The sequence below is a fragment of the Oreochromis niloticus genome, linkage group LG2 (genome assembly GCF_001858045.2).
Source record: "Oreochromis niloticus isolate F11D_XX linkage group LG2, O_niloticus_UMD_NMBU, whole genome shotgun sequence".
NCBI lineage: Eukaryota > Metazoa > Chordata > Actinopteri > Cichliformes > Cichlidae > Oreochromis > Oreochromis niloticus.
Genome location: NC_031966.2, coordinates 13977597 through 13997062, shown reverse-complemented (window position 1 = coordinate 13997062; position 19466 = coordinate 13977597). Strand labels below are relative to the sequence as shown.

General features: G+C 36.7%; 1 protein-coding gene across 2 annotated transcripts in view; it reads right to left on the bottom strand.

Moving 5' to 3' along the window:
- Positions 1-19466, bottom strand: part of lingo2 (leucine rich repeat and Ig domain containing 2) — a 192059-nt gene that overhangs the window by 57885 nt on the left and 114708 nt on the right. The gene's annotated exons all lie outside the window — the stretch shown is intronic.

Sequence of the window (19466 nt, the reverse complement as noted above, 5' to 3'; positions counted from 1 at the left end):
AAGATTCTACTTACAAAGTAGGACTTTCAATGAGATGTTTCAACCTGTGTAACTTTATGAGAAAAATTTTGATTAGTGACAATGACATATTTAAAAAAGCTCAACATGCAAATGTCTCATTTTCCCTGTAAAGCTGTTGTGCTCTTTTTTCTAAACATGGTGAAATAAACAAAGAATCTTGACAGAAAAGCTCTTAACATGAAACAACATTTTGTACTGTATTAAAATAAAGAAATAACGATTGGTCACACACCAGCTTTTGCCTTTGGCCAAAACAATGTGGGCTGAGACTTAGCATTATAAAAAGCAGAGTGATCATGGTCTCTGGTGATTCTCTTGTCTAATCTCTTCTCATTGCAAAGAGATGTTTGCCATTTCAGTGATACCTGTCAAACACTAGAACTAAACTAAATGACTAGAACTGTAATAATATACCTCTTTGTATTAGAAGAATGGTAACAATAATCTGAAAGCCACCAGTTACTATTACTGAAATGAAATTTACTAGCACATCTTTACAATATTCTTTGATCTGTTAGTGTTGCTGGCAATCTGCTAAATTCAATTTCACTAAAAAAAGTAAAAGCAAAAAGACCCAATGGTTTTATACGGGTAGTATATATGCATAAATGACCAAAAATGTATTATTTTAGCCTTTTGGTAGGTGGTTGCTTGTCAGCATGATGATATCTGTGTTCTGTGTCTGTTATAGATAGGAACCTTCAGGGGCCTAAGATGTACCTGTGTGTCAAGTTTGGTTGCTGAACTCCTGATCTTGTAGAAATGGTAGTGTATATTGTATTACTAAGCAGCAATCTCCCCTAGCAATCTATGGTGAATTTTGTTTTATTTGTTTTAATATATTCACTCCTGTTTCACTAACATCAGGAATGACAAGCTAAAATAGTCCTCAAGGTGTAGAGCTCAGTCCTAATGGGAAAGATGGCAGAAGGCAGAAAAGGTATTACAAAGCAAAGATAAAAATGGAGCGGATTCAACAGTAGGTTTAAGATTTCTCAGAGAGACTACCTGCCACCTGGGTGATATCAAAGATGAAAATCTACAAGACAATCCAAAGAACCATTGAAGAAATGGACCACTCTGAGGCAGTGGAAAACAGACTGCAAACAATGAAGCAGGAAGTAAGAAACATGCTTAAGTTCCAAACTCAACAAAAGAGCAATCTTGTCAATCAAAAATAAACATCAAAGAGACAAACTAGACATCCTTCAAAAAGCAAACAAAGCACACTGGTGCTGAAATTCATCTCTACAAGAAAAAAAAGCTTGGTTGGTTAAAAAAAAAATTATTTGGATAAAGACCAAAACAAACATTCAAAAACATTCAAAATTAGATCTATCTGGAAACTCAAGGGTCCATTCAATGAGCCCTAAATGGAAAAGAGAATCCCTGAAATATACAAGAATAATTTTGCAAGAAAAGTGTTATTTACAAAAGAGAAAAAACAAAACAGCAAACATTATGATCTGTTTGGATGGCAATAACAAAGAAAAAACACCTCTCCACTTTTAGTTCAGTAGTTACTACTTTTTTTTTTATTACTGCAGTAATAAAAGGACATATACTGAAAGAACACATCAAAAAGATAAGTTGGTGTAAATTTTATGCTGGTAGGTGAGATGATGGATTCCTATTTGCATTACAAAATAGATATTGAGATAATTTGGCATTGCATAGGAAGATGAGATGTTTTCAAACTTAAAAAAAATATTTGTTAGAAAATGATAATAATAATAATAATAATACATTATGTTCAGACATATTTCTCCCCAGAAGCAACAAGCACTGACAAATACTTAATGGCTGCATTGCTGGCAGCTGGGAAAAAGCTCTGACCAAAAGATGGATGATACATCTGTTAAACTTTATGGGAGAAATTCTCCCATAAAATAGGAAGTTACACTTCAGAGACCAACTTCAAAATTTTAAATTTTCTCACTATATTGTTTTTGTTTGTGTAACCGTTTTTGTATGACTTATATAATACTATTTTTCTGCAAGAAAAAAGATACATTGCATTACAAAACTACATCAATGCATTAGAGAATATGATGCGATGAAAAACTATTTGCTCAGTATTGTAGTAATTTCTGGTAAATGAAGCATTGCTGTGTCTCTCTAAACCTGTTCATGCTCCATTAATAATTAATGCCGAGGGCTAAACAAATGATGGAACTGTCACTGTGATCTGATCATTACATTGCTTTCACAGTGACTGTTGATCAAAATTTCCCTCCATTTAGGCTGTCGTCTTATATGACTTTTTCCACTTGGGATGTTCCATTGCAGCTGGAGTGCAGCTGTATCTACTTAATATGTGCATATAAGCAATCACAATCACTGGTGTATATATATGAGTAAAAAAGAAAACAGCTATGTCTGAAGTAAAGTAAACTTTGAAAAAGAAGAAGAATTTATATTATACTTTAGTTAACACAGAGTTTCAAATGGGATAGTATCTTGGGACAGAAAATTACTGTGTAGCTTTCAGGTAATTTAATAAAGGGGAAAATGTCAAGATGATGACTTGGAGAAGGCTTCCTGTGCTTCACTCCTTTTTAGACTTGCCCTGAGGAAGGCAGACAAGATGAAACCAGACTAGACCCTGAACAACAAGGGCTTCTGTTAGGGGACTGCTCTCTGACTCATCTTCTGCAGCTTTAACAAGCCATCTGCAAAGGGCTATGTCTTTGTCCAAAGCAAAGCAGCATTCACGGTCTTTACCCTCTTCTCCCTCCACCCTCCTTCCTTTTCTTACTCATTCACACATGTTGAAACCATATATGTGCATGAAATCTCAAATAATGGTGGAAAACACGTCACTACCTGAGAAATGTAATGTTAGCTCTCACTGTATTTATCTGTCAATATAGTTTTTGTGTGTTTTGTGCATACTAAGTTTTGCAGTTTTTATAGAAATGATGAAAAAAATATTTGTAGGTTGTTTTTTTTTTTTGTCTTTTTTTGGCCTTCATTGCTAGTCTAGTGTTACTTCTGCTTTAGTACGCCCAGAACCTTGTGAGAGCCACAGTCACTGGTAATCTGTTACTGTTTTACACTTCCAATTTGGCTGGAAGGAAAAATTTTCACAGTCTGCATTCATAGTTGGTCCATGTGGATGGCTGATAATCCCTTAAACAATCCATTCAATCCTTCTGAATACATAAAAGATAAACAACAACTGGTCGCAGTGACAAAGCACGAGGTCAACTTGGGCTTCTTTCCTGATTTTCCATTTTCTTGTTTCCTTTTTTTAATAAATACAGCTAAACACATCGAGATTTGCTCCAAAGGCCTTCATTTTCAGGGGAATGGATTCTAGTCAACAGTGCCAAAAAGCCGCATTATCTTGTCCTCCTTGTCAAAAGGAGTAAAAAGACAAAATTTTAAGCATTGTTTAATCTATAACTGGAGGTTGGGCTTTACTAAGGGGTCAGTCATGCAAGATTTGCACATTCATGCAAATCCAAATAGGCTAATTTTTGGCGATAGAAGCTTGTGATGATTCCTCGTTCAGCTGGCAGAGAATGATTGTTGAGTAACTGCTGAAGAGTGATTCTTTTTAAATAAATTACTGTTTAATGACCAAGTGATGACAGTCAGAATTTAATCAGTGACACCAGATAAGGCGCAAACTACATAGGAGATAAATGGGTGCTTCCTTCAGAGCAACTGAGAAAGTTAGTTTTTTAAATGCTGTCATTTCATCAACACCACAAAAATACATTCACAATCTTCAGTGATAATCTACCCATATCTACATGGTTTTCCACACATAAATGCAACAATCAGCAGGTTGCACATAGGGTTGGCTAACTATTCTGTAAAATGTGAAATGAGGTAAGACCTGTTCCATTTCTTTTCAGAAACCACTCACCGATGAACCCCCACTCTTTTGATGTGGATTACTCTAGACTTGAGAGTGATTTAATGCACTTGAAATGTCACTGTCAAGCTAGAGCCTTACATAGACAATGACATTCTGCTTGGGTACAACTAATTATTTTTAAATCAATACAGGAGGACACAGAATGCATTTTCTTCTTTATGTTTCCTTCTCTTCTCTATTACCTCCAATGTGATAGGATTTCTCTTTACAATGAATGGAAATGTCTGGCTTGGAACATTCCCCCACACTTTACAACACATTTCCCCACATATCAATGTACACCCATGGTGTGGGCTGTCACATGGGTAATGAATAGCAGCAATGAGATGCAGGGGAAGTAAGATAAATAAAATAATATATTGCTTTGTCACTGGATTCGTTCAGACTACTTTAACTGGCACACACGTCTTCCTGCTGTCAGCACAATATCTGAGGGAGGAGAGCAGGTAGGCTGCATTATCAAGATATTCATCATCAGGCTGGATGTTAACGTATGCTGGAAGCCCTCTATCTCCATTCGCCACTGCTGCCCTATCATGGACACTTGACTGGTTAAAATCTGCACCCTATATGTTTTATTATTACTTTTGACATAATGTAATTTAAATAGTTATATATCAATATAGATAGATTAGATCTAGATATAAAGATATACATAGATCATGTATGGAGTCCATATATGATCAGCGATGAAAGAATGTCATTGCCTTTCTTTACCAGATTCCTATGCAAAAAGACATATCTACAGTTGTGATAGTTAATAAAAATTTACAATAATGATTTTTTTTCTTTAAATATTGACATTCTCTTTAAAAACAGAAGGACATGGAAGACCACTGGGGGTTTCTAAATGAGCATGTTTAACTTAGTTGGTACACAAGACCTATAGAGCTCATCTTATAACCAATTTGCAGAGAAAACTTCCTTGAATCTGAAATACAGAAGAAAGTTAAAAGGGGACTATCCCGATTTCAAGTCAGCTCCATTTTTCAGTTAACACAGCATGATTTCCTTTGGGGTTCAGTAACTAAAGTGCTGCTCTGGGCTGTGTTTTTCTTTAATAAAAAGTTGCATTTCATCTGCACCATAATGACTCACTGTGTCAATTTTAGTGTCAGAAAAAATAAATAAAATTTAAATATATAACATTAATTGACTAAGTGCCTGTTGGGTGTTAATGTAACAATCATAAAGATTGTGTAAAATGTATTCACATTTTAAACAAGTCAGAGCTCTTCTGGGCAGTACAGATAATTTTCCAAACATGGTACAGCTTTGATAGCCTGAAGATGCCTAGCATACATCAGCCATCTGTTAGGCAGCTAAATAACAAAACCCACTGATCTGAGCAAGATCTTTCATGACAGGCACACACAGGGATGTGTCAGGAAGGCTTTCTTAGCATTAAAACTCACTCAAGCTTGCTAATTATGTTAAATCAGATCATTTTTCACTTAGAATTGTGTAGGTGGGTTATTAAAGGAGAAATATAAGTGTTAATTGCGCTAGGGCAAAAATTAAAAGTTAATTACTTCCTTTACAATATTTTGAAAAGAAACTTACTCTATTGTCAAAGTCAAAAAAAGTGACCCAGTGATTAAAATGTGATCATTTTAATCACTGGGTCACCTTAGAATGTTAGTGCCAACAAGTCTGCATGATGTTTGACCCAAGCACAGTTGGAGCAACCTAAGCACCCCAGCAGGAAAATAAGAAAACCTTGGCAGGCTCTAAGCATAAAAGAAGGAGGGAGGGAGTTATGCATTCTCCACATAATGGCTTAGGCGGTGCCCCAGGCCTGTATCTGTTCTCCAGAGGTGCAAAGAACTTTAAAGATAATTAAAACAAGACTCAAGGAGACAACTTTAAGGATAAGATTTACTCCTTACTAGTGACTAAACTAGTTAGTCCTTGAGGCAATATGGATGCAGTCAGGAATAGTTCACAAAGTGAAAGATGCTCAGTTTGACAGTTGCAAACTTACAATTGCACACACACTTTTTGATAATGAAGTGTATAACAAAAACACAATCAGAAATGCAGAAGAAACTTGTTGGTGGTGAATAAAATTGGTCAGGTTAAGGAGGCAGAATAATCGATTCTTTTGAACCTATCTGCTAAACATACTGACATCATCAGTCTTCTTTGTGGTTAAGGACATATTTTCATTTGAGTTATTCGTTCCTGATAAGTAAAACAGGACCATGATAAATCTACAGAGTTTGTGATTAACTGTTTTTTTATACGCTGGATGCAAAAATCTCCATGTCCATGTCCATATATGAAATTGTCAGGTACTTTTTGATTACATTTATGTGGACTGTGGTGTGAGAAGATGCTCTCGATTCACCTTGGCCTGCAAACACTGTTCCTGGTCTGAACAGCTGAAAGATTAGACTGCAACTTACCAAGATCTGCGAGATGTGGCATACAGGCATGAGCATGGATCTCTTAATTATCTTGGCAATGCTTGAGTGAATACATTAAAGCCCCTCAATACCCCCCCCCCCCGTTTCCCTTTGTTCTTCTTTTCCAGGATATCATGTAAAAAAAACAAAAAAAACAAACAACTGTCTTTTCTCAATTTCAATACTTTTTATTTAAAAGGAAAAATAAAACTGACAAACCACTAAAAAGAATATTTGGATAATTAAAAAGGAATTGCACATGCACACTGGTAAAGGTTATACACAGAGCTGAAAATATACAACAATATTGGATACAAGCTGCAGACAGGCTCATCATTTCATTTCATTCTTTCTAACTTTGAGATAGATCCAAGTGGAAGTGGATTTCACATTGCTTGCCAGGAGGGTTATGTTCAGTGTGCAATAATTCCTCTACACTATGAGGTAATAATTAGTAATCTTCAGTGTGCAGCTGTAGAATCTAAGCAGTGCCATCAAAAATCCTTCCTGCTTGCATTATAGTACTTCTACATGTTTGTAAAAACAATGTTGACAATACCAATTATCCAGTTGCATTAAAAAAAATGATGAATATGAATAAGCTCTATGGTCACTTTAAATATAATGTATTCTTATTTTGCTGCATTCACACACCTGCCATTTCTTCTTAAAATATGAATGAAATAAAGAAGTAATAAAGAAATTTTACTAGAAGTTAGTTTAGATGTTACAATAAATATGGTGAATCCTCCAAACTTCATTACGAAGGCTACTTACATATGAAACAACATGCCATTTCAAAAATATTGAGAACATATTAAACAATCATAGCCAATCATATCCTTACCAAGTGATTAACTCTTAAGGTACTTTTCAACACGTTAACAGAGAAATCCTCAAAGCAGTGTCTGGAGCAGTTTGTTTGACACCTTTGACACCACTCTTGCCATTTCCAGGCCTTAGTGTCCTAATTATAACGGAACTGCTAATGAGGCTCAGTTGTTTGGAGATGAGATAATAAGCATGGAGCATCATAACAAATCCCATGCCATTATACTTTAACTGATTTTAGCTAGAAAATTCAAACAGAAGTCAATTACTGTGCTGTTTGTGATCCTACTCAAGCTGAAAAATGAATTTCCTCACACCTTTTTACGAATGCTATTCCTCATTTACGACACAGTTTTTAAATGCCACATTTGTGTCTGTTTATTCCCAAGGATAGTTCTTTTGTTTCATTTTTTCCCCTTCATTACACTATTGAAAGTATAGCTGTTATGGATTTCATTATTCTTCATTACTTTATTCTAAAACAAAATTGAACAGAATAAACCTGGTGTGTGCCTTTAGGATAACTGTTTGTGGAAATAAATAAGTTCCACAAACAGTGGAACTTAAATAAGTCACTCATAAACATTATATCTGTCATTTCAGCAGGGGCCATTTAGTGGAGCTAAACATAGTTCATAATGAGTGGGCTATGTGATTTTTATGGCAGAGTAAACCATAATCACCTGTACCAACAAACTGATAATGGCCTCACCCTGGCAGTGTTCCTAGCCCATCTCCTTGGGGTAATGACCCCTCAGAGCCTCTGAACTTGCTGTGTATGCTAATGCTACACTGCTCAGAGTTTTACTGTCTTTCCAGCCCACACAAGAGGTCAGGTTCACCTTCAGTCAGGCGTTAAAATGAAGTCCTTTCCCTTACCAAGCCCATCACTCAAGACCATTCGACTCCCAATTGAACACATAAAATGTAGTCTTATGAGCTACCTGCATCATACATTCCCTGTAAATGGAAGATGAAGTCTATCTACAAAGGGGGCGCAGCATGTAAAATGGAATGGTGGAAGAGGGAGGTTCTTTTCCTGTTTTAAAAGTGCAATATTACAATATTCCAGTAGTGGGTCATTTATCAAGGCAGAGCACAGTACAGCATTTGCAGGCAGCGAGTGAGATCAAAGTGTGCATAGGCTCTTCATATAACAATGTATTCATCAAATCTGTCTGTGGTATAGTTCAACCTCTTTGCATAGCTTTCCCAGATTATTCATAGAAATGAATATATATTTCATCAGGCAGATACACATTCAGGGTCAGCCAGAATGCAGTGCCCGATTCAGGATTTCAGACCCTTTCTCAAGGGCAGTAGTGGTGGATAGTACATATGATACCTTTCAGTCACAATCACAATCAGTGACAGGGATCAGCAAAACTACTGATATGTCAAAAGTTGGCCTACAATCATTATTTCTGCAGAGGGACATTGAAATTAGCATTAGGTTTTATAACCCCTACATGTTGATGTTTGTTTTATAGTAAACTGAATGTATTTCCTGCAGTCAAAAACCAAAACATAAACATGATGATTATGCCACCCTAGTTTGAGTTTTCAGCCTAATTTATTTTTTGAGCCAAAAATGTTAATGAGCAGGAACAGAGTTTGAATATATCAGGATACAAATGTTGCTACCACTGCTGTGTAGGCTGGGACAACTGTCACTTTTCCTAAGTGGTAACTTCCTCAGAGCACAACTTACAATGTGGTCAGAAGATTTAGCCAGGTATAGTTCTGAAAAGCAGGATGGAATACAAACAGGTGGCTGCAACACGGACAAGTTATTTCCAGGAATCCTACAGTTTAAAACACCCACTAACATCCATTCGACTCCAGGATGTTCAGGATTCAGTATTCAGTACAGTAATTTCATTTGGATACTGAGCAGCTTCAGTGAAGCAGAGGTCCCTCTCTCACCTTCAGTATGGGTTCATGTAGTTCTTGAATAGAGGCTATAGGATATGTGAAAGGGGTTGACGCTCCAGTACTCCTGGCCAGGAAACTGCCTCCCTTTCAATCACCTTATTCAAAGTGTCAGTAAGCTTGTTAACTGCAATATTGCTACCCTGAGTCTAATTTCGTGCATGACATACGTTTGTTTGTTTCATTCCGGCTGCCTCGCTAGCCATTTACTTATCAAAATTTTCACTCAGGCATACTGTAATCACCAGTGCTGGGTTTATTCAAGAGTTACAGTGTGACTCTTTTGCTGGTGAAACCCTAACATAAAAGTGAAATCAACATTGTGCCCAAAAAACAAACAAAAAACCTCATGAGCATATATATCTTGTCCTAAAATGGCTTTGGTAGCAACAATATGTTTAACAGCAAAATATAGCAAAAACACCATGAAACTAAAAAATGTAACTAAACAGCACATGTCAAATCTGCAGGATAAAATTAATCCCCCAATTCATATTTAACCAAATTAAGATGAGTACACAATCTTTGGTTTCAGCAGAAGCTTATTAAAATACTGGCAACAATAGCTAGCTTAACCTATTTTTTTTATTTATTTATCTTTCTGAAACCATCACACGCCCTATTTTTTGTGTATGTATTTGGGCTGTTGGGTTTCTGCTGAGTTCAGCTGAATGACTATGTGAACCAGTTTGAATATCAGTGAGAGGAGGGCGGAGGGGAAGATGGAAGATAGGTTCAAGAAGATCCACGTGGTCCTAGGGTGTGGGTTCCCTTCTGCTTTAGTGTCATTAGTGTCATTTTAGTATTTGGGCTATAAACAGTTAAGGGTCCAGGGTACACATCTTCTGTCTTCCCTGTAAATTACAGTCCTGACCAGGGAGCATTATAATATCTTTCAGAAACAGAATGCATTTCAGTTTCTGTTATCATCAAAAGCCAGTACTCTATCTGTGCTCCTAACCCAGAATTTGCAGCCAGTACAACTCCTAACTGAAGTTAATTTACCCTCTCTCAGTAACCCTATCTGTATATAGCCAGATCCCTTACTACTATTGATCTGTATCCCCACTCCCTTTCAACTGTGTTGTGAGAAAATGTTCCATGAAATATTTATTTTCCCTGCATTTCCCCCTCTTCAAATCTGGGCTATTCTTCCCAGTCACACTTGCTGATCCAAGCCATATTTTGAGGCATGGATTTAGCCCTCAGTTGCCTCAGCTTAGTGCATATTATTCAGCAAGTTAGAGCTGCATCACTGCACAGTAAAGGTTGAAGTCTAAAGGAACATAAACACGGTCCTCTTGGCCATTGTAGACAGCAATGTCATGAATGTTATTACTCCCATCCACCTTCTAAGGCCTGATTATGTTCCACTGTGACAAACAGGGAGACACATTTGAATGCACACATATGATTAAGGTACACCTTTTTAGGGATAGATTGTTACCTCTTTTAGAATACTTTATAACAAGCTTGTTTTTTTAATCCCTAAACAAACATTTATCTTAGATTAGATTATTCTCGAGATTTTTCTTTAATAAACATTGACAATATCAACAGTTACCGTTGTACATTAAATGCAACATATATTTTTGAATCACGTATATGTTTGTATCTTGTGCATAATAGTCAATCAATCGATCACTAGACAGATAGATTTAATCATTAGTTATTATGAATCTTTGGCTTTCTTCCATAGTCTCTCTTTTATCCTTTCCTTCTTCTCCACGGCAGATGCCTGTGTCTCCCTCAGCTTAGTTCTGCCAGAGGTTTCTTCCTGTTAAAACAGAGATTTTCCTTCCCTCTGTTGCCAAGTGCTTGCTCAGTGTGTGTGTGTGTGTGTGTGTGTGTGTGTGGAGAGAAAGTTAAAGCAAGAGAAAGATCATGGCCTCCATAAATAGTAAAGCACACATAAATTAAACATCAAATTTAAGTTTATGATGGTTGCTCACAGTTGGCTTGAAAATGCCTCAAGTCTCCAAAACTAAATTAGAAGCCTTGCATTTCCTCTGTAGAAAACAAAGCAAACAAAGAAACCTTGTTTTGTTTGTTGTATGTACTATATAGCAGCAGTATGTAGTAATTGCGGGCTTTGTGACAGGACAAAGCTTCAGCACCATCTAATAAAGACCTACATTCTTTATGCTTTTATTCACCTCTGCTATCTTCAAAGGTTAGAACTCCCTGTCATCTTATTTTGAACCTAGAATCTCTTCATGCTGCATATGGGTTTACACTTATGGAGGCTGAACAGATGCACTACAAATTGGCTGGTTACCACAGTTAGTAGCGACATGGTGGCCCACTGGAGAATTACTTCAATGTCCAAATACATAAATTACTGATGATGAAAAGGCACCCATGAAAATGGCACCTGTATTATGGGTGTACGTGTGATATAACATGGTCTACAACTAATAACTATGCTCAGAGGTGTCATTACTATCATCCGGGGTGCACATAAGTGGTCCGCAGATGCGCATTTGCTGTCAAAATAAAAGACGCGTACCAGATAAAAAGTTGCAACGCGTGTGTGCGTACATATAAAAGGAACTGTTTCTGTCCGCTAGAGTGGGATTTTCACGGCATATTCTGCATCACATCTCTGTGCGTTCATCACTTGTTTGAAGCCAGCTCACCTCCTGCAACCACTTTTCTGAGAATACGCTCTTCTATTGTGGTTCGGACTCCTTCTAATATTTCTTTGTAGGTGGAGGAACACCAAAGTAATTGCTTAAAGGAGCTTGATTCTTCGACATCTTTAAGAGTTCTAAACAAATGTCTGTCCTCCTCCAGAAAATCTTATGTACGCAAACGCGTGTTGCAACTTCTTATCTGGTGCGCATCTTTTATTTTGACAGCGAATGCGCACCTGCGGACCACTTATGTGCACCCCTGACTATCATGACATATTGGGAGAACCTGAGAATCTTTATGTTGTCAAACAACTGCATCAACCAAGTTATTTTAGAATAAATTATTATAAGATATGAAAAAAGATCCTACAAAAGTGTTACAGTCCAGTTAATGGGCTGCCTTTTAATTATAAAAAAAAAAGAAAAAAAGATGAGTGCAAATTTTATGATTGACAAAGATACACCAAGTACACATAAATGCAGTTTTCAAATCATTTATTAAGGCAAAAAAAGCTATTCAAACCTACATAGCCCTGTTTGAAATAATAACCCTCCAAAATCAAGATTTAATTGTGATTAACATTATTTGATTAAGTGATTAAGCTGAGTTCAATTAACTAGCCACACCAAAACCTGATTAACAGTCAATGCATTACATGCTGACCCCAAAAAATCCCTTAAATAGAACCTGTCTGACAAAGTGAAATACAGAGCTAAAAAACAACCATTATTCCATAATCTACAGAAACAGAAGAGAAATAAAATCAATGACATCTATCAGCCATCGGTGTCATAATTGATTGAACCATGAATTGCGCACTCTACCAAACAATCCTGAAAGATAATGTCTGACCATCAGTTTGCGCCCTAAAGCTCAAGGACATTCGGGTTAGGCTGCAAAACACACCAGTAAGTCCACCTCTGAATGGCTAAAAAACCCCAAATGCTGGTTTTGGGATGGCCTAGTTAAAGTCTGGACTTAAATCAGATTAAGATGTTTTTATGTTGTTGTGCTCATTATTAATTCAATTCAATTTCAAATCAATTTTATTTATATAGTGCCAAATCACAACAGTAGTCACCTCAAGGCACTTCATATTGTAAGTAATAACCCTACAATAACAGAGGGGGAAAACTCAAAACATTAAATGACCCCCTTTGAGAAAGCAGTTGGCAACAATGGGAAGGAAAAACTCCTTTTTAACAAAAAGAAACCCCCAGCAGAACCAGGCTCAGGGAGGGACGGCCATCTGCCGTGACCAGTCGGGGATGAGGGGAGGAAGACAGGATAAAAGACACACTGTGGAAGAGAGCCAGAGATTCATAATAATGAATGATTAAATACAGAGTGCTGTATAAACATATAGTGAGTGAAAAAAGTGAGTGAAGAAGAAACACTCAGTGTATAATGGGAAGTCTCCAGAAGCCTAAGCCTATTGCGGCATGACCAAGGGAGGATTCAGGGTCACCTGATCTAACCTCAACCATGTTTTAGCAAAAAGGAAAGTTTTAAAGCCAAATCTTAAACGCAGAAAACTGGGAGCTGGTTCCACAGAAGAGGGGACTAAAAGCCTACTTTTAAGTATATGAGGCACCACAAGTAAGCAGGCAGTCTAAGTGCTAGCGATCTATTAGAGTGATTGATACTATATATCTTTAAGATAATATGGGGCTTGATTACTCATGAGCCTTTGATACAATACATATATTTATGCAAATAATAATAATAGTAGAAAGGAAAACAATAACATGAACAAAACAACACATAAAAAGAAGTTGACAAACTGAAGGAGCCTATAGAGAGTTTGTAGAGCTTTTTTTTGGCAAAGCAAATGTGTGTGGCACAACAGGGCATTGAAAAAAGAAGATTCATCTCACACACAGAGGCTGGCATTACGTTAAAGAGGCAGTTCATTCTCAAAAACCCTCCAGTGTGGCTGAATTAAAACAATTCTGCAAAGAAGAGTGGGCCAAAATTCCTCCACAGCGATGTGAAAGAGCCATTGCGAGTTATATCAAATGCTTGATTGCAGTTTTTGCTGTTGTTCTTGGATGGCATATCCTGTTATTAGGCTTAGGGGCAATTACTTTTTCAAATAGGGCCAGGTAGGTTTGGATGTTATTTTTTTTTTTTACCTTACACATCGTTTTTAATGAGGTCATCTCTGCTTAATATTAAAATATTTTTGATATTTATCTAAAAGATTTAAGCGCGATAAATGTGTAAGAGGGAAGAAATCAGGAAGGGGGAAAATATGTTTTCATGGGACTGATTTTTGACCCTCTGATTTCTGTTAGAATGGTGACACTGATAGTCTACATACAGATATGACTTTTTGCATAGTCTTTTGATGCTAAACTGTTTGGAGTTTTTGACAGTTCACCCCGTAATTATTTCTTTTAATTAATTAATTAGATTTTTGATATGGCACAGTCTGTCTGTCTAGTTAGGCCACAGAAGTGCATGTCCTTCTGCTAGTGCGTTCTTAATTATGGCTTTGGTGATATTGAGGCTGACATTTAAGATCCCTTCATGCCTGTGTTTTTTTGAAAGGCCTGAATAAGGCCCATCTGGTCTAAGTAGGACACTGGGGATGACAGCGTGCCAGCATGTTAATATGTTCTCACACAGATGCGGGGGCTGCTGTGTTAAAGAGATGATGATGACACTCCCAGTCACGTTCACTCACTTAGCGAAAGTTGTCTCCTCTTGATCATTCTTGACAGTAACAAAAAGGGTGAATATTCTCTAATCAAGGCCAAAAATTCTGATCACTGCTGGCATTTCCCTAATCACCCCATAATAGCATTTGGAGGACAGTGTCAGAGGATAATGGAAGGTTAGCCATACTAAACAATAAGAAATAACAGGTGTATTTCAAAAATGGCAAATCCATTAATTCAAGGATGTCATGTAGGCTCCAGAAATACTGGTGGCACAAAATGCATTTTTTGTCATAAAGCTTTTCATAGCTTACATTAATTATCCTTAATAAATTTAATTAAGAATCCAGTTACTCATTTTTCTTTTATACAAGGTTAAGAAAAAAATGTGCTATCCTATCGTACTATCTTAATATTTGATGGCAACAGGCTATCTAAACAATTCAAGGTTAGTAACAGCTAGTAGGTTCTTGGCTATGTCTGTTATGTATAGACACAACACTGGCGCATTTCTTGAGTTAGGTGTTATTTTTAGGCTTTAAGAGGCTATCTACTTACAACAGAAATTCTAAAGGTTTACAGTCATCACTGACGTTTCAAAGCAGCTCATCTGTTTTCTTGTTTCCGATATACTGTCTCACACACATAATTCAATAAATTACATTGTCCACGAATGAAAAGAAGATGAAACTACGAGAAAGAAAAAGGGAAACATTATCCAGAATAAATCAGAAGTTGGTGTAGTAAAAGGAATAGAGCATGCTTGCTGGTTTATCCCTGTCTGAAGTAAACAGTCTTAGCTCTCCAAACCAGTCTCCTTGCTGTGTTCTCCCTTTGAAACATCAGCCAGGCTTTCCATTAAGTGTCAGTGTGCTATTGAAGCCTTCCTCTTTCAAAAATATTATTTTTCACTTTCATATCTGAAAGTGTGCAGCCAGATCTAATAATACCATATCAAAATTGATGTTGGGGAAAATTTACTACTTCGTTGGAGAAAGAAAACAATGAGAACACAAAAAAACAGAACACAAATCATGTCCTCTATCCCCAAATCTCACCACCAGATTCTTTAATACCAATGAATAAACACTCATTTCTTGTGTCAGTTGAATATAAAAGCTCCACCAGAGTTCTCCTGTCACCTGGAAATGTGGCAGGTAAGAATTTTTAAGAGTAACCCTGAAGACATCCTGAAATGCATGTCCCAACTAAGGCTAACTTCTTATCCTAAATGAGAAGATGGTCCTAAAGGGAGGTAATAAAGACCTATAAGCCACTTCCTGCTGAGATGTGTGGAAACAGTACCCTTTATAATAAAGGCTAGTTAGTGCATTTAAAATCTCCTTTTTATGACAGAAAGGAATTAGTCACAATCACCTACCTTGGGAATGTTCATAGGGTTATGCATAGGTTACATGCAGTACAAACACTTCAAATTCACAGCCATAGGCACTATTACAAGGACACACAAGGACATATACATAAAAACTAAATAACTGCAATTCTCAAAGTATTGCTAATGTTTGCTTTTCTTAAAGTGAATGCCTAATAAATCTCATGATTTTTAAGTTGAAACAGCCACTTAATTATTAGCACAAAGCATTTACCTCAATCCAATATTGCAATGTATTGATGATATGAACTATATCTGATGTTAATGATATAAAAACCACTACTGTCGTTAGTATCTTCAGGGTGATTTACAGGCAATACCCTTTCCTATTAAAAGTTCTGATACCAAGATTGTGTTTTCAGGTCTCTTCTGTGATTTCCACACTGATTTTCAATGTAATATTCTTGTAGTTTTTAAAGGAGCAGAAATTTGAAAGTGTGAAGTTAGTTCATCCAAAGTTTAGAATAAGCAGAAAGAATATTACTACAAAAGCTGGAATGATTAATAGTCGAGACAATACTAGTCTAATGAGCAACGGTTGTTCCGGTACACCACCGAAACTGATCAATGTGGAAATATGATGACGGTGTCATTAAGCCACTATTAGAAAGAAAGGATGTTCTGAATCTAATAAATAATTGTCTACTTTTAGCTTGTGGAATCAAGTGCCACAAGTACTGAGCCCACATGATGCAACGTGCTGAAACTTCCAATCAGGAATAAAAACTTTAGTGCTCTGCTCTGGAGTTTTATTTTCCCTCTTTCTTTATAATTGATTACAGATGTTACAGTTTATGAGGCAATTGCATTTAACAAGACTTTAGCATAAACAACAACAGCTGGATGATCAGCTGCTGAATCCAGACGTATGGGAAGTTGAAAACAGACACATCAAACTTTGTCTCAATGAAGTATTCTGAAAGAACAAGACATCTTGATTTAGATGCAAAACACAATCCCATGCATGGCTGGCTCCTCCCATGAGGGGCCAGAAGATTAAGATTTAATGGTGATACTGAGGGAATGACACTATCTGTCTGCATACTCCCATCTCTTCACACAACATCACGTCTGCTGCTTTTCTATGTTGTTCTCTCGTCAAACAAAATTGCAGATGCATTTTCCTACAAAGCCATTCCTACATTCAAATTTGGGCACGCAAACATATTCACACACACACACACAAGTATGTGTGCATGCCATAAATGACTGTATGCACATGCACGCGCAAATTTACATACCCTTGTAAAAACTCTGACAAAAGCTCTGCTACAGGCAGAGGAAGTCAGTTGTAAATTAAAACTCTTGTCAAGATTATCTTTTTGTTGTGTGAAAAATGGGCACGATCTGATATCCTCGTGTCGGTGTTGTTCCCACATCATCATAATAAATGTTGTTCCAGGTTCAACATTGCAAGTGACCAATCACATTGTTGTGACGTCATACTTTTGGGACTTTGGAAAAAAATGCTGTAAAAAACAATCTACTTAACTTGCGAGAAACCCCCTCTGTCCGCCGATCCAGCAATTTGAATTCTTTGCATTTCAGGATACTGTTCTTTAATAAACGGTAAGCATTATACATATTGTCCTGCAACATTGGAATTTCATAAATGAATGAATCGCTTGGCTTGCAAAAGTATTACGTCACAACAATGTGATTGGTCACTTGCAATGTTGAACCTGGAACAACATTTATTATGATGATGAGGGAACAACACCGACACAACGATATCAGATCATCCGAAAAAGGGAACTGGCTTAAAAAGTGATGGATCGGCACGCAACATGTCTGGCAAAGCAAACATGACTGAAGGGAATGTATTGATTTAAACATACATAAAAGAATAGCCATTATTGCCCCTTTTGCATTGATATTATCAGTATAGACTGTCAAACTCAACTAATGCATTACACACAAAGACTATTGCTGTCTGGTGATTTAAAAAGGGCGCAACATTGTTCTGTAGGTCTACAACAGAAAGAAAAAGAGAAATCAACAATGTTTCAGTTTACAGCTAATAAAAGTCAATATTACATCCACACAAAAGAACTTCATGTCTCAATTGCAAGGGCCACATTTGAGAAATTCAGATGCAACCAAATAGCCAATAATAGAAGGGTGAAAATCTAAGTGTAATGACTTCCTTCCTTAAACCAATATTCTTTATAATATATGAAGTAGTGGGAAGTAAAACTGACAGATCAGTTTTCAGTTGAATTTAAGGGGTCAAGCCTAATGACAATGGATCTCATGTCTTGCACATCTGTAACAACCTTATAAACTAAATTGGATCGACACAAAGAACATTTGCCTATATAGCCATATTTCTCATATGTCTAACCACAGCATGCTATCTTACAATGATTCAGTATAGCAAATATAGTATATAGTATTAGCTATCGTGCACACATGACTAAACAACTGCTTAACTTACAGACCATTTAGCATTCTTGTGACACATGGAAATAAGAACACAAGCCAAGGGATAACCTTTGAATGACTTTTCCTACACTACCCGCAAAAAAAAAAAAAAAAAAAAATACACAGTACCAGAAATCCATGACTGTAAATTATTTATGATTCATAGACGCTGTCTCAGAAGCTGTGAAGAATTCACAGACTCATTGTAAATTTAAAGGATGCTCTCAGTGTGAGCAAAAATCCAGGTTGACAGTGAAAAACCTTTTTCTCAGATGGGACATATCCTGCTGCTTTGACCTGTTTGTCCTGGCAGCATTGATGGGGAATTGAGCCATTATTCACCATTAATTTGTGGTTCAATGGTCAGAGAGGCTGTAGCAGGGGACACTGACTCAACATTGCCATGGTGACATGGAGTACAGAAAGGAAATTAAACTGTAGGACACAAACAAGTCTAGTGTCACAAAGCTAAAAGTGCCTATATGGATAAAGAGTCCAACAGAGCTCTTTAAGGTAAATACCATTAAATAGGACAATGGCATACTTTTTTATTCAAAGCACAAGCATATCGATTTGAAGACTCAGTAGAGTTGCATTTAAAATTGGGCTCTATCCAGTGATGACTAATGAACAACAAGAGGTTAGTGGGAATGACAAAGAGCTGAAATGACTGGGTGAAAATCATCTGCGGAGGTTCAAAATGGTAGCAGGTAGACAGTAACACGTCATGTCACCCCGACCTTGCAAAGACCACTTACAAGTTTTTTTTTCATGGTTGGCCAATTCTCCTTCAAAATGAAATAAAATAATCTAAAACTAAGATTTCATTTCCTGAAGTAAAGCTCCTGTTGACACAAGCTGTTATGGCCAGAAATCAAATTGGACTGAGCACATAGAAGCCAGGTCAGTTAAAGGCTGAGCTAGACCTTGATGCAAACAATACTGTGCAGTGACACCGAGACAAATGACAGAAACATGGGCAAATATAACTGAATAAACTGTTTTATTCAGTTATTGATCTTACCAAAACTATAATGTCACTACTATAATACATTGCTTATGTGCATTTAAATTAAACTAAATATGATATGGAAAGTATGGCAAAACTGTATATGATATGAACAGTGTGCATAAAATTACTAATTAATAATAACTTGATATGGTACAACTTGTAAACAAAGCACATTAGTAAAATGTGCTGACAAATACAATTAATTAGCTTAACAACATGCTGGCTATCAAATAACAACGAAACCATCGCACCTATG